Raw genomic sequence first — 13,811 nt, 5'->3', positions numbered from 1 at the left:
TGTATGTATGTATGTATGTATGTATGTATGTATGTATGTATGTATATGCATACATATATACACACACATATATATACATATATGTATGTATTTATGTATATACATACACATATGTGTGTGTGTGTGTGTTACACGTAGCGCTCTATAGAAGAAGTGTGCAAGAACTTTAATATGGCCCACGAGATCAGTAGCTCTCCAGCGATGCGACACGGCACACTTGAGCCGCGAAATATAGTACGGAAGGCCGCGAAAATAACAAAATTCTAAGAAACGAAAAATAGAATCTGAAATTCTATATTTATAATTTCCATTAACTTACGCGTAACGTACTGAACAAAGAAACAAACATTTAATAATTTGGTGTAGTTAAAATTATTTATATTTATAGGCTAAAATATAAATATCTTTTAATAATTTTTGTTTATGCACAAAATGCATCGATATTTTGTATTTGCTCTAAAGTATGCCGCAAGTAAAAAAAAAATGAGAAATTTGCATTATATTGAAGTGTTGATTTTGAATCCGCCAATATACTTAAACAAAGCAATCAGAAGCAATTCACCATATAAAATAAATATACACCGCAGCACAACATATTCTTACATACATAAACACATATATAAACGCACACACACACACGCACATATATACATGCCAAACAAACTCACGCACACACATATATATATATATGTGTATGTGTATGTATGTGTGTGTTCGAATTGTAATTGCTATTATTGCTAATGTACATCTAAACACACTTTTTGCATTGAATGCATCCACTTATGTTTTTTTCTGTCTACATAAATGCATGAAGAAATATATATACACTACTGGCACTTCGTCGGTTACGACGACGAGGGTTCTAGTTGATCGGATCAACGGAACAACCTGCTCGTGGAATTAACGTGCAAGTACCTCTCAGGGAGAGTCAGCATCACATAGAATGTAGCCCTTTGAAATGCAGGCACTTTTCATTTTTGCCAGCAGAGTGACCAGGAGCAAACGTGAAATAAAGTATGTTACTCAAGGACATAATGCGCAGCCTTGAATCGAACTCTAGACCTTATTCTCGTGAACCGAATGACCCTAACCACTAAACCGCGCGCCTTTACTGAAATACATGCATACATACACACACACATACACGCATATATTATATATGCAAATGTGTGTGTGTGTGTATGTGCATGTGTGTGTGTGTTTGTGTGTGTATGTGCGTGTGTGTGTGTGTTTGTGTGTGTGTGTGTTTGTGTGTGTGTGTGCATGTGTGTGTGTGTTTGTGTGTGTGTGTGTTTGTGTGTGTGTGTGTGTGTGTGTGTATGCGTGTGTGTGTGTGTGTGTGTTATTTCTTTACTACCCACAAGGGGCTACACACAGAGGGGACAACCAAGGACAGACAAACGGATTAAGTCGATTATACCGACCCCAGTGCGTAACTGGTACTTATTTAATCGACCCCGAAAGGATGAAAGGCAAAGTCGACCTCGGCGGAATTTGAACTCAGAACGTAGCGGCAGACGAAATACTGCTAAGCACTTCGCCCGGCGTGCTAACGTTTCTGCCAGCTCGCCGCCTCTGTGTGTGTGTGTGTGTGTGTGTGTGTGTGTGTGTGTGTGTGTGTGTGTGTGTGTGTGTGTGTGTGTGCGCGTGTGTGTGTGTGTGTGTGTGTGTGTGTGTGTGTGTGTGTGTGTGTGTGTGTGTGTGTGTGTGTATGAGACTTCAAAGTTTCCGCTTGCTTGCTTTCATCGGGCTGTGCTTTTGGTTCTTCCTGGCTACATAATAGCTTTCGGCAAGTTCATTTTTCAGGCGGAAGGAGCACAGTATAAAATGATGTTTAGGCCTTGGTTAGCTACGTCAGGGAACAAGGCGTGTAGCATGAAGATAGACGAGGACAGAATGAAATGTTTGTGTCTGCAGCGTATGAGTTAATAGAAAGTTCCTCTAACAAGATGGCATCTAGTTTGATGTTGTGCGTAAGCGTATGTTTATGCATTTGGCTGTGTATCTCTATAGGTATCATACATGTAAATACGTCTATTTGTCTTTCTGTATGTATGAATTCATATACATACATACATACAAACATACAAACATACATACATACATACATACATACATACATACTTACATACATACATACGTACATACATACATACGTACATACATACATACATACATACATACATACATACATACATACATACATACATGTAGATATGCATGTTGGTGTGTGGGTGTATATGCAAGGTGTTTTGTGGTATGTATATTCTCTTCTACTTTTAATCATTTGAAGTCAGTCTTCCTTACAGGAAGATCTGTCGTTGAAATGTGGATGACAAATACAGAATCACTTTTTGAACATGAGAAAAATTTTGCATATTTTTACTGTTTCACTTACAGGTTTTATTTTTACTGTACTTGTCAGCTGGTTGATCTCTTTTTTTCCCCACCTTTTACTGATAGTTACTTAAGCATTTACTCACAAGACCAAGTGCACCAATTATTATTGGTATAAATTTGAACTTATATTCTGGGTAGCGAAGCTGAAGCTTTCAAAGCAGTTAACCTCTCTCTCTTTGATTTTCGAAGAGATATTTGCATCAACAGGACAACTGACCTCTATGATTCTGCATACATTTCTTCTCCGTCCCAAATATCTGGCTTATTTTGTTTGCTTTTGATAGAAGATTTGATACGTATTTTCTACCAATATTCCTCTAGTATTGATGCTTATATATTAAGAAACATAGGGATTCTCTACAAATACCCCTGGACGATATTTTCTGGGGGTTTTTTTTTTGGGGGGGGGGGTTCGGTGTTATCATATTCTGTTTTTAGGACCAAATCATATCGCATTAGGAGATAGCACTTTGATGACATTTTTGTGCAGCTGCTGATCACATGTGTGATGTCTTCCACAGGAGGCATTTTGTAGAAATCTCTTGCTCTTGGATTACAAATGGATAGTGAAGTGATAGTGGTGTGTAGTGGTCACAAATTCAAGGAAGGCTCCACTTCATGTCGATATTACCAAGTCTTCTTTGTTTTGGGGTTGGATCGTTGCTGATTATTGGATCGTTGGTGTATATTATCTTTCAGGTATTTGCTATACACTAAGTATATAAGAATCATTCTAACATTAGGATGGGGCTAAAGATTGGATGCAGAGAGAGAACAGTTGACGATTTCTCGATGTTAGAAGTGACGGATTCATTGTTATTTCATATTTTCTATATAGTATCAGTTATCGTTCTGTTATATATTCTGTTATGAATTCTTGTATCTGTTTTGTGACTGGGTCGACGGCATGCTGAATAATATAGAAATAAAAGTCCTATCGACACATGAACACGTGATAGAGAATCGATGTAAGTTCTACATCTCTATATTCTTGTAAATTTACCTCCTGTTCCCTCAGTTTTTATGTCAAAGAAACTGAGGTTAATGACTGGATCTTGGGTTTTAAGATCCAGTCATTAGCCTCGGTCACACTGAAAATTCAGTCATAAAAGCCGCTCAGGCTTTAAGAGGTAGTATATTTTCTTCATAGTGTAGAAATGTGCCCATAGTTAAATTAATTGTATAGCTATGATGAACTAGGTTATTAAAAGCCACTGATTTTTCATTCTTAGTCCAAAGTTGGTTCTTTAGTTTATACTGGTAACAGACTTTAATGTCCTTAACGTTAATTTGTGTTTGACATTTACTCCTCTACACAACACCCTCACTTTCCCCAAAATTGTTACGCTTTAAAAATACCAGAAACTGATTTCAAAGGTTTAAATGGTGACCAAGCCGGTGACCGATGTCATGGAGTCAATCTGCTGAAAGTTCCAGGCTTTCGGGGTATCACGAAAGGCCTGGTAGGAGGCCCAACCTTCCGAGTTCTTTGACAAGGCTTAGAAAAACTGATGGACTCTTGCAATCGTGTGTGAATCAGAGAGGGGAATATGTTAAATAAAATCATAATGAACTGATCCGCCTGTGTTTTCTTTTATCTAAATCCAGGAACTTTTCAGCATACCCTCATATATGAACACATGAAACACCCATGTCTCTGAAGTCAACAGAAAAGCTAATAACAAAGTACAAAAAAAAACTTAGGCATTTAAAAATAAGGTAGTAAAGACTTTTCAAGACGTCGCAATGGAACAATGTTAGTGACCAGGCCGAAATAGTGTCATAAAAAATTTAACTGTTCTTAAGATAAGTTAAATTAAATTCAAAATAAAATTAACAACTTTGTGTGTTATCACATGGTTCTTTTCCGATGAAACTTTTCTCCACTAAGCGAATATAAATTTAGTTTATCAAGCAGAATAAAACAGAGAATATGTATTATCTATTAGATGGAACAAAATGAGTTATTAATACAAAAGTGTATGTATTCCTATGCGTACATACGCTGCTGCTTTAACAGCAATACATTCATGCTCTCCACTGATGATTCTCTGCTATTAATTATTTCTCTCCCTATTAACGCTTTCTTGCGTTTTATACTCCCCATGCTACAATGTCTCAACAATAGCAGGTTTGTAGATTGTATTCCGTTAGTGTCTGCAATCGATTCTGTCGATTTCGTTTTGACTGCTTGAGTGGAACTATATCTCAGTTTTCTCTAAGTACTAGTTAATTTTGTATGTTAGTATTCATAAATACATCAATTATGCGCCAACAGTAAATAGATAACATCAGTGCCGCATAATCTGTCAATAAAATGAGTTTATAACCTCAGTAAATCAACTTGCAAAGTTTATACTTAGTGTACTTTGTATGAAATCGGATTTTAAAGTTACTAATTTTAAAAAGGTTTATCTGAATTTCAGCACAGCTTCTCTCATTAGCAAATCAAGCAAACGTCCAGTTGTTTAATATTCCTAAATACTTGTTTGTCAGTTTAAGGCAAAAAATTATTTTAGTCAACCACAGTCTACATCGATATATATATAAATAGAAAAACAGAGGAAACGAATTCTTCCACGAGTTGATCATATGGGTATAGATATTACTTTCTTAGCGACAACATAGCTTATTTTATCAAGAGACAAATGTCTTCTTTTTTAACTTGGCATCATATATTTTAGATAATGATAAATACAAAGTGGAGAGACTAACTGGTTAAGTTGATAGTTTGTCAGACTGCCGTTCAAAAGTTTGAGGTTTTGATCTCTTACCAGTAACACAATGAGGGAAGGGATACCAAAAATCTTAATTTTCAAAAAGCTTCACACTCAATTGAAAATAAGTATTATTTACAGATGCTGTAAGCAGTGGGAACACTATATACTTGACTAATACTTTGATAGCTTGGCGCGTTGATTTGAAAACTTCTAATGGTTATCACTATAAAAAGCTACAGAAAGAACTATGAAGTGAAAATTTTTAATTATGATACAAACCCAAAATATGGATTCAGTTGTTTTTTTAATGAGAATTATTAATTTTTTTCCAAATGCATTAAGAGGCACAATTGTAGAGAAGTAACTTTAACCTTTAATTGAAACTGGCTCATGTACTCAGCTAATGGAAGTATTGCCTCCGTTTTGATCACTCTGGCAATATTACTAAATATGCAGTACAATAAAAATCCTAGCGACGTTATCTTTAAAATTCTGTAAGTTATTCATTGCCTTAAGTTTTCAATGTAACCGTTACACTGCTTCACTAAAACGTGTTCCATTATAATCATGCTACACAACTAAACATCGCTGCGTAGTATTTCCCTAAAGCATCCCGCAGTTCTGTGGTTGATATATTGCATTCTATTGTTATACAATGTTCTTTAATTGTCGTAGCCATAAAGCTGCCTGCGCACCTGCATTGTGACTTCCAGCTTTATAATATCGCACATTGCTTTATGGTAATCATCTTTTGTGCTTTGTTTTTCATTGTGCTGTCTGGCGGTCAGTAAACGATAATCTTACCTAGTTTGTACTTAGACCAAATGTATCGCTATGACGATGAAATATTCTGTGTAATTGGAATCTGCGTTCAATGTAGTATTCTGTGTGTAATGATCAATACAAGAAATCTACTAGTAACTCACATTCTGTTTGTAGTCATACAACTCTGCTCTACACTTTTTACGTACACATTTTTTAATGTTTTGATGAGCATGGATAGCTAATACTATGATCCTTGTCTTAAAGTATCATACTGTATTGAGATCAGTATATTACTTTCCCTTGTGTGTAGTTATCGCGTTATATAATGTTGTGGTCAGTAGATCGTTTGGATTAACACTTTGACGATAACATACTGATATTTCTACTCATTGTTTGAAGATATTCTCAGTTATTGAATTACATATTTCTGAAGAATTTTGCGTCCACAAAATCTCTTTTACATCTTCAACAGTTTTTGATTAAAGCCAAATGTGAAAAATGAAAACCATTCAAGCATGGCTTTCCGTACATGAAATTCTATGTACAGTTCATTCATGCATACTCTTCGCTCCGTTTAATCAAATCCTCCATTTTCGTTAAAACTAACATATCCTATCCATGTCCACTTGGCTTGAATTTAGGGAATCTTCTTAGTTTCGGAAATTCTCTGTTCATGCAAGAAAATATGAAGTATTTCTGGTTTTCTTTCTCAGTATTTAAATGATCCAGTAGAAATAGAAATATTTCGATAATAATGTCAAACTGGAGTACAATATCGATATGGTGGTGCTTCATCACAATAGTGTTGAAATACCCTTATATGCTAATATCAGCTTGGTGTGTTGCAAGACAAAGGCAGGACAAAGCTAGTCCTCATGAATTACTAGTAACTGAAATACTTTACTTAATGAAACACTTAGAGACTCTATTTTTCCAAACCCACGTATGCTTATTCTCTTTTCTGTCTCGCTCTTCACTCTTCATACATGATGATCGTTATGAGTTTTCAAAAAAAAAAATCAATGCGAATTTCTTATATTTTGTTATATCTTTTCTTTGTTTTTCTCTTCCATTTACATTCCCTTTCATCATTACTTGCTACTGCTCTCTTGGATATATTGGCTTCCACTTACTGAAACGAGAAAAAGAATCATACTAAATATTTTGGAGTAAACTTAATCTATGGAATTTTATGGAAAATATGTAATTTACGAAACATTGGGTCATATTCTTGAAAAGAGTAGACTGGAAACCTAAAAAGAGTTTTCTGATAGCATTTTAAGTTCAATAACATAAACCAAGACAAACTCTGTCTCGCTTGGGATAAACATTGAAAGGATTTTTCTTTAAATTCGCAAACTAGCTACATTAAACTTCTAATATCCTTTAATTAAATCACAAATAAACAAGATCATTGGTGATATCCCAGCATAACTACGGACTGAAGTGCATAAAAGAATAAAGATGTATTTTATATTCACCAGGTGGTTTTTCAATATGATATTTTTCTATATGCGTACTTATCATAACAAAAAAGAAAACTGGCAAACATTCGTATAATATAAACAAAAATCATCGTATTTTAAGAGTAGCATTAATGATTCATATTCCACTGATATTATTTTTGTAACGATATATTACGTGTCACGGTTTTGGAGTTTCATGTTTAATTATTGGGTACTAGCTTGAAAAAGGCCGTGGAACCACGTACTAGACATTTTCAGAACGCTTCCACGCAACAATTAATTCATTATTTATCTACAATTTTCAAAAGAATATTTTATTAAATGAATATTACATTGGACGGTGGATTTTCAAAAAAAAAGAAAGAAAGAAAGAAAGAAAAAAACCCAAAAACAATAAAATAAATGTCAGCTTTTCTAATAATGTTGATTCGTAGAAATGAAAATAAAAAGTAACCAATTCAAATAGAAAATATTTTGCCAATAAAGACGGCCAGGTTTGAAAGATACAGCCTCTTGTGTTTTACTTCCAGTTGGCGAGAGTATGTGTAAATGTGTGCTTATATATATGTGTGTGTGTATTGAGTGTCTGTCTGTCTGCAACTGTATGTGTGTGTGTGTGTGTGTGTGTGTGTGTGGAATATTTTGTCCAAGAGTTGATTTTCTTGAACACATATGAAGATAAATAAGACTGCGTTTTATAATTCATCCGATATGAGATTTGTACCACAGTCAGCTATTTTGCTTGCAGTCAAATTTCGTCTTCTGAATAAAATTAGCGATTTTCACTTCGAATAAAAGAGTTCGGATACTGATTAAGGCTTTCTCTCAGGATGCCTTGAAAATTTTGCTAAACATATAAACCTCGACAGACCACAGATCTAACTAGGAAAGGCTGGGGACTCCACATTTGAGGAGACATCACTCTATATAAACTATATGCATAAACTGTGTTAAGCACATAGGCTTCATTTCAATGTTTGGTATGTTCTATACAAGAAAACTGAATCAAATTGTGATGAAGCTAATTTAGGTAATGATCCTTGCAACGATTAATAACGAGTTTGAAGACACATCCGACGCTGGTGACCAAAATGCAGATTTTGCTGTTAGGAATGTGGTAATAATTATATCGATCTATTGCAAACTGAACGTTGCAGTAGTCTCCTGTTGCAGTAAACTCTTCTGCTGAAAGACATTTTAGCTTTCACAGTATCATCAAAAACGGGAATACATTTGTCGGTTCTTTTCGTAGGCCTTCAACAAAGAAATGAAGTATTTCAGTGTTCTTACAATTTCCATTGAAGCAGAGAAAACTTTTCAAAAATATTTTTCGGCAGAGCTCTTAGTTACAAAATTGCTACCAAGTTTCTGCAGCAATATCTGTTGTCTGAAGCAATGCTATTAATCTCTATATTATTTAGTATTCAAGAGTTCTTTTTTCTGTACAAATATACATGTTTTTAATGGAATAAACGTCAATGTTAATGATTCTTGTTATCTACTGTCAACACCTCTAAATCAGTAAATGAAGAAATTAAAAGACAGGGGAAAAAGTAAAGGTGGGATCTATTCTCATGAAATTCCTAGAAACCTGGAATTATTTTTTGTTCCATACTCGCGATTCCTGGAGAACGATGTGTTCCCGGGAAAATGAGAAGCTCTCGTACAAGAAAGGCTTTCTGGATGTATTTTACATCATAAATTTAACTCTATACCTGATAATGAGTACTCTTTCTTCCACTCGTTACCACTACAGGTATTATCCTTGCGTGTGTGTATGTGTGTGTGCGTGTGTGTTATCAGTGTATGAATGTATCTTAAAAACTACATGCACACACACAGAAATACGCACACACACTCATACATCTGCTTATATCGTTACCTACCTACCTACCTATATATATATATATATATATATATATATATATATATATATATATATATATATATATTTACATATATATGCGTGTTTCTTTATATGTACAGACACACGTGCACACATACACACACGTATACACAGAGTGAGGGGAGGATAGATAGATAGATAAATAGATAGATAGATAGATAGATATACATATACATATCTGCATATACATGTATGTGATTCGTATATTCACTTACATACTTTTTCAATTGATTAAAAGGGTTAGATTTAATTTTTTTAATATTTTGTGGTTTAGTCCTCAACAATAACAACGAAGGAAAATCTCATTATGGAAAATTTTTACTGGAATTGTTAAATTTTTCCCAGTTCAGAATTCTTGAAGCATATCAAAAATATTCAATATAAAATTTGACTTGAAAAATCGAAAAAGTATATTCCTTCAGTTAAATTTATTTGATGGTTTTCTTTCAGATGGTTGCATATATAATGGTAGAATGACTACTTCACATTGTCTTTCTTTCAGTACATACAGTTTGTTTTTAAATCTTCACGTTCTTCTCTTTTGTTGTTTACCACTTTTGTCTATTCTGGTGAAGAATTCACGTCTAATCCTCTTTGTTTCTAAATCCTCAGTTTTAAATAACTTGATACTATTTTTGATCATGGTGTTGTTTTTCTATAATGAGATTTATTGTTAACCTGAGCAAAGTTCTTGGTGAAATTCACCTCATTGAGAAAACTATTTGAAAAAATAAACAAGCTTTAAAAAAAAAATATTTGATTGTATCTGTTGTGGATTATACAGCGTTATCGAGAATATAATACAGTATTTAACAGAACGACTTCAGTTTAAATTAAAGTCTGGATGAACTCAACCTTTACTTCCTTGTTGGATATTCAATACTGTATCAATTATGGAGTCCTACTTTGAAACTTATTCTGGGTTAATTGTGTTCCTCTTCATGTTATCAAATGAAACTTTTGCAATGTTTTATAATTGATAGTTGTCAATTAATTAGTCGATAGCTTTCAAGAATCACAGGTGCAGCTAATTATCTTTAGGATAGCATGCTATTTATTACAGGTAATTTACCTAGAAAACTTCAATTTTGATAAACTTAAGCGAAATAGAGGAAAGCATTAAGTACCGAAATAATTCTTTATAGGTTTAAGTTTGCATCTGCTGCAAATTTCCCTCTTTCTCTACACAATACATTCCACTTTATTTTAACTAGATGGAGTTAAAATGAATTTAATTGCCAATACGGTTATTAAAATATTTTGTTGTAATTTTAAAATCAACAAACACCAATCTATCATTTTAGAGTAATTTCACTCTCAATCACAATTCTAATTACCTCCCTTGGTTGATCCCATTCAAAATAGATCGTCTGATTACCTTCGCTAAAATTTCTCAATCTATGTTTAAATCTTAGCAAATGTGTTTAGTTTCCTTTTAAGTGAAAGTTATTTGAATCGTCTTTCATTAAACATTTCTTATGAAAGAGATTTATTTCCTTTAACACTTTAGCTACCAAACACTTTGAACACGTTATACCCCATTTTCTTTGGTGTAGAACTCTGCATGTTGTTTGGAAGCTATGAGATCATAAATGCTGCTGATACTTTTTAAGTTGCTTGCATTTGTCTGGGCTGAGAGGTAACTGTTGTTTACCCCCAAAGTCTAACCTTGATTGAGTAGATCTATGATGTAAAATTATACCAACCATGACTATCATGTCTTCCTTCTATGCATAGTGTTGCCCGTGCTACATTATCCACAACATATGCCATCTTTTTAAAGGACTATAGAAATGATTAGAGTGGGGTTTATTTGCTATCTCTTAGCAGTTGAATTACCACGTAAAGATTCCTTTTTTGACCCCCGTCAAGGTTCCTCTTATGTGGAACGGGTGATATCTCACTGGTTAATAGTGAGAAGCGTGTTTTGGGATGATGTAGTTATCGTTACTGTTGGAAATCAGTTTGGATGCTTTTATTTTTCATGTAATTGCACAAAATGTGAGGGGTGGAGTGTACTGCAATAATGCACAAACTGTTATCCTGCATGTCCAGGTGGTCTTAATTTTAGTATTCTTGCCTCACTGTGTATGTGATCTGTCACAATCCTCTATATACAACCTGTCATGGTACGATGAAGTGAGCTAGTTTGGGATTCTTCCAGTTTACTGCAATTTATTATGGAGAAGCTGAGGCCCAAGACGAACTAGCGTGACACATGATAGTATATTGCGTGTACATCATTACAGTTGTTTCATTCTGTTAGCTAAATGTGATAAATGTGGGTCTTTTTAGTAAGGTTGTGCGCTATTTTGTTGTCCTTTCTATTAGCTGCGTTTTTATGTTGTTCAGTGTTATGGCTTGTTATATTTGATAATTTTAGCATGGATTGTAGAGGAATCAGTAGATTTCCTAGTTGCTTCGTTAAGCCAGCTTTGAAACCATGTTTGTAGATGTTTAGTTCAAGGTGAAAGTAGTTGCACAGCTATATCTGAAGATCAAGAGAGCCGTACGTGAGTGAGATGCTATCTGCATATATTTATGTATTTTCAGAAATTGGGAGGTCATGTGGATATAAAATGAATAGAGTGGGTGAGAGATCAATTTTTGTAATAAAATATTTGGAAAAAATGCAAATATTGGAAGTTGTTTTATTTGTACCTTACTTGGGAGTTAGATTGCTCGATATAATTTGCTTCCGTTTCTCAAAGTAATAGCATTTTGTGTATGAGTGGGAGACAATCAAAAGCTCTTCTGATAGTAGGTAGAACGGTGTGCATGTGATGCAATGTATGTGCGTGTATGCGTGTGTGTGTGTGAGAGAGAGTGTGTCTGTGTGAGAGAGAGATCGTGTACGTAAGAAGGTGCTATCAACAAGTTAGTTCAGATAGAAAAGACTTATGATCAGATCCGCTCCAGCATTTACGATCCCATTTTTTGTACTTCTAGGACTTCATTATCTAATATATTCTTCCGTTTAAAAAAAAAATAGGTACACAGAGCGAACAGTCATGCTGGAGAAACCGTTAAGTATACCTATGACTGGTTCAGGAATAGTTTGGTAGATGAGAGAAATGGTTTGAAGTAGTTTTTCCTTTGTTTTGTTTTAGAGATGAGGATGATGAGTTAGTGATATTTAGGGTATGTCTTTCTAAAATGTTGAGGTATGCTTAATCGAAATGTAATAAGAAATTTCAGGTGTTCAGTGTTGTATAAATATTTTCCATAAACTTTTGCAGCGTGAACATAGCGGGTGTGATGATGTCCTTAGGCTGTCTTAAATTAATGACACACGCTCGCAGAAACAACCTGAAGGTACTAGTCTCTTACTTCCACGTCTGCAAAGTACTATGTGAGCAGTGTACAACAAAGTGCATAAGCTTAAATTTGGTCGACGAAGACTTATGTGTGTTGTTGTTGGCACGCTGTCGCTTACGACGTCGAGGGTTACAGTTGATCCGATCAACGGAACAGCCTGGTCGTGAAATTAACATGCAAGTGGCTGAGCATTCCACAGACATGTGTACCCTTAACATAGTTCTCGGGGATATACAGTGTGACAAGGCTGACCCTTTGAATTACAGGCACAACAGAAACAGGAAGAAAGAGTGAGAAAAAGTTGTGGTGGAAGAGTACAGCAGGGTTCGCCACCATCCCCTGCCGGAGCCTCGGGGAGCTTTAAGTGTTTCCGCTCAATAAACACTCACAACGCCCGGTCTGGGAATCGAAACCGCGAGTCCGCTGCCCTAACCACTGGGCCATTGCGCCTCCACCGAAGAAGACTTATGTACAGGTGTGTCTTTCCACAGACTCATCCTATCATACTTGTAGAAATGTTGAGTTTTGTTTGTCATATTAGCTCAGGACTGTGAAAGGGAGGATAACCCAGATGTCCATTTATCTCTGTTCACTTAATAATAGTTGTGACTAGTTTGGAAACGGAGAAAGAAAGAGAAAAGATCTGAAGCATGAAAGGGAGGAATAAAGTGAAACAGAGAGAAGATAAAATTAAATATAAGGAGCAAAAATATAAGAAAACAAGACTGATACATAGACAGATGGCCTGAAAGATATTGAGATGAATAGATTAACGGAAAGCTAGAGAGATAAATTAGATAGTTAGATAGGCAGGCAGGCAGGCAGGTAGGTAGGTAGGTAGGTAAGAAAATATAGATGGATAGAAACAAAGTCTAATTGAGGAACAAAATGTGTGTGATCTGAAGAATATGGCATGAGAAGTGAAATGTGAAGAAATAATCGCTAAATTTAATGTCAGATGTATGAAGTGCAGTATCGGCATCCTTTTATTTATAATGTTCAAATGCCAAAGTGCTATTGTCAATCTATTGTACCTTCAAGGTGGTTTGGACTAAGATCTCAAGATTTATTTTTGTTTGTATTTTCATTTCCCGAATATTTCCTATTTTGAAGGAGGAACTAGATATCATATTGCCTCCAAGGCGTCAATATCATTTTCTCAGTAGCATCTAAATTACAGATTTTGCTACATGCCTTCTATAGTATAAATTTTTCAGTATTTTCTATTCCACAGTA

The sequence above is a fragment of the Octopus bimaculoides genome, chromosome 3 (assembly GCF_046866305.1).
Source record: "Octopus bimaculoides isolate indiv1 chromosome 3, ASM4686630v1, whole genome shotgun sequence".
Taxonomy (NCBI): domain Eukaryota; kingdom Metazoa; phylum Mollusca; class Cephalopoda; order Octopoda; family Octopodidae; genus Octopus; species Octopus bimaculoides.
The sequence above is the reverse complement of the archived record's forward strand: the minus strand, read 5'-3'. Positions refer to the sequence as shown.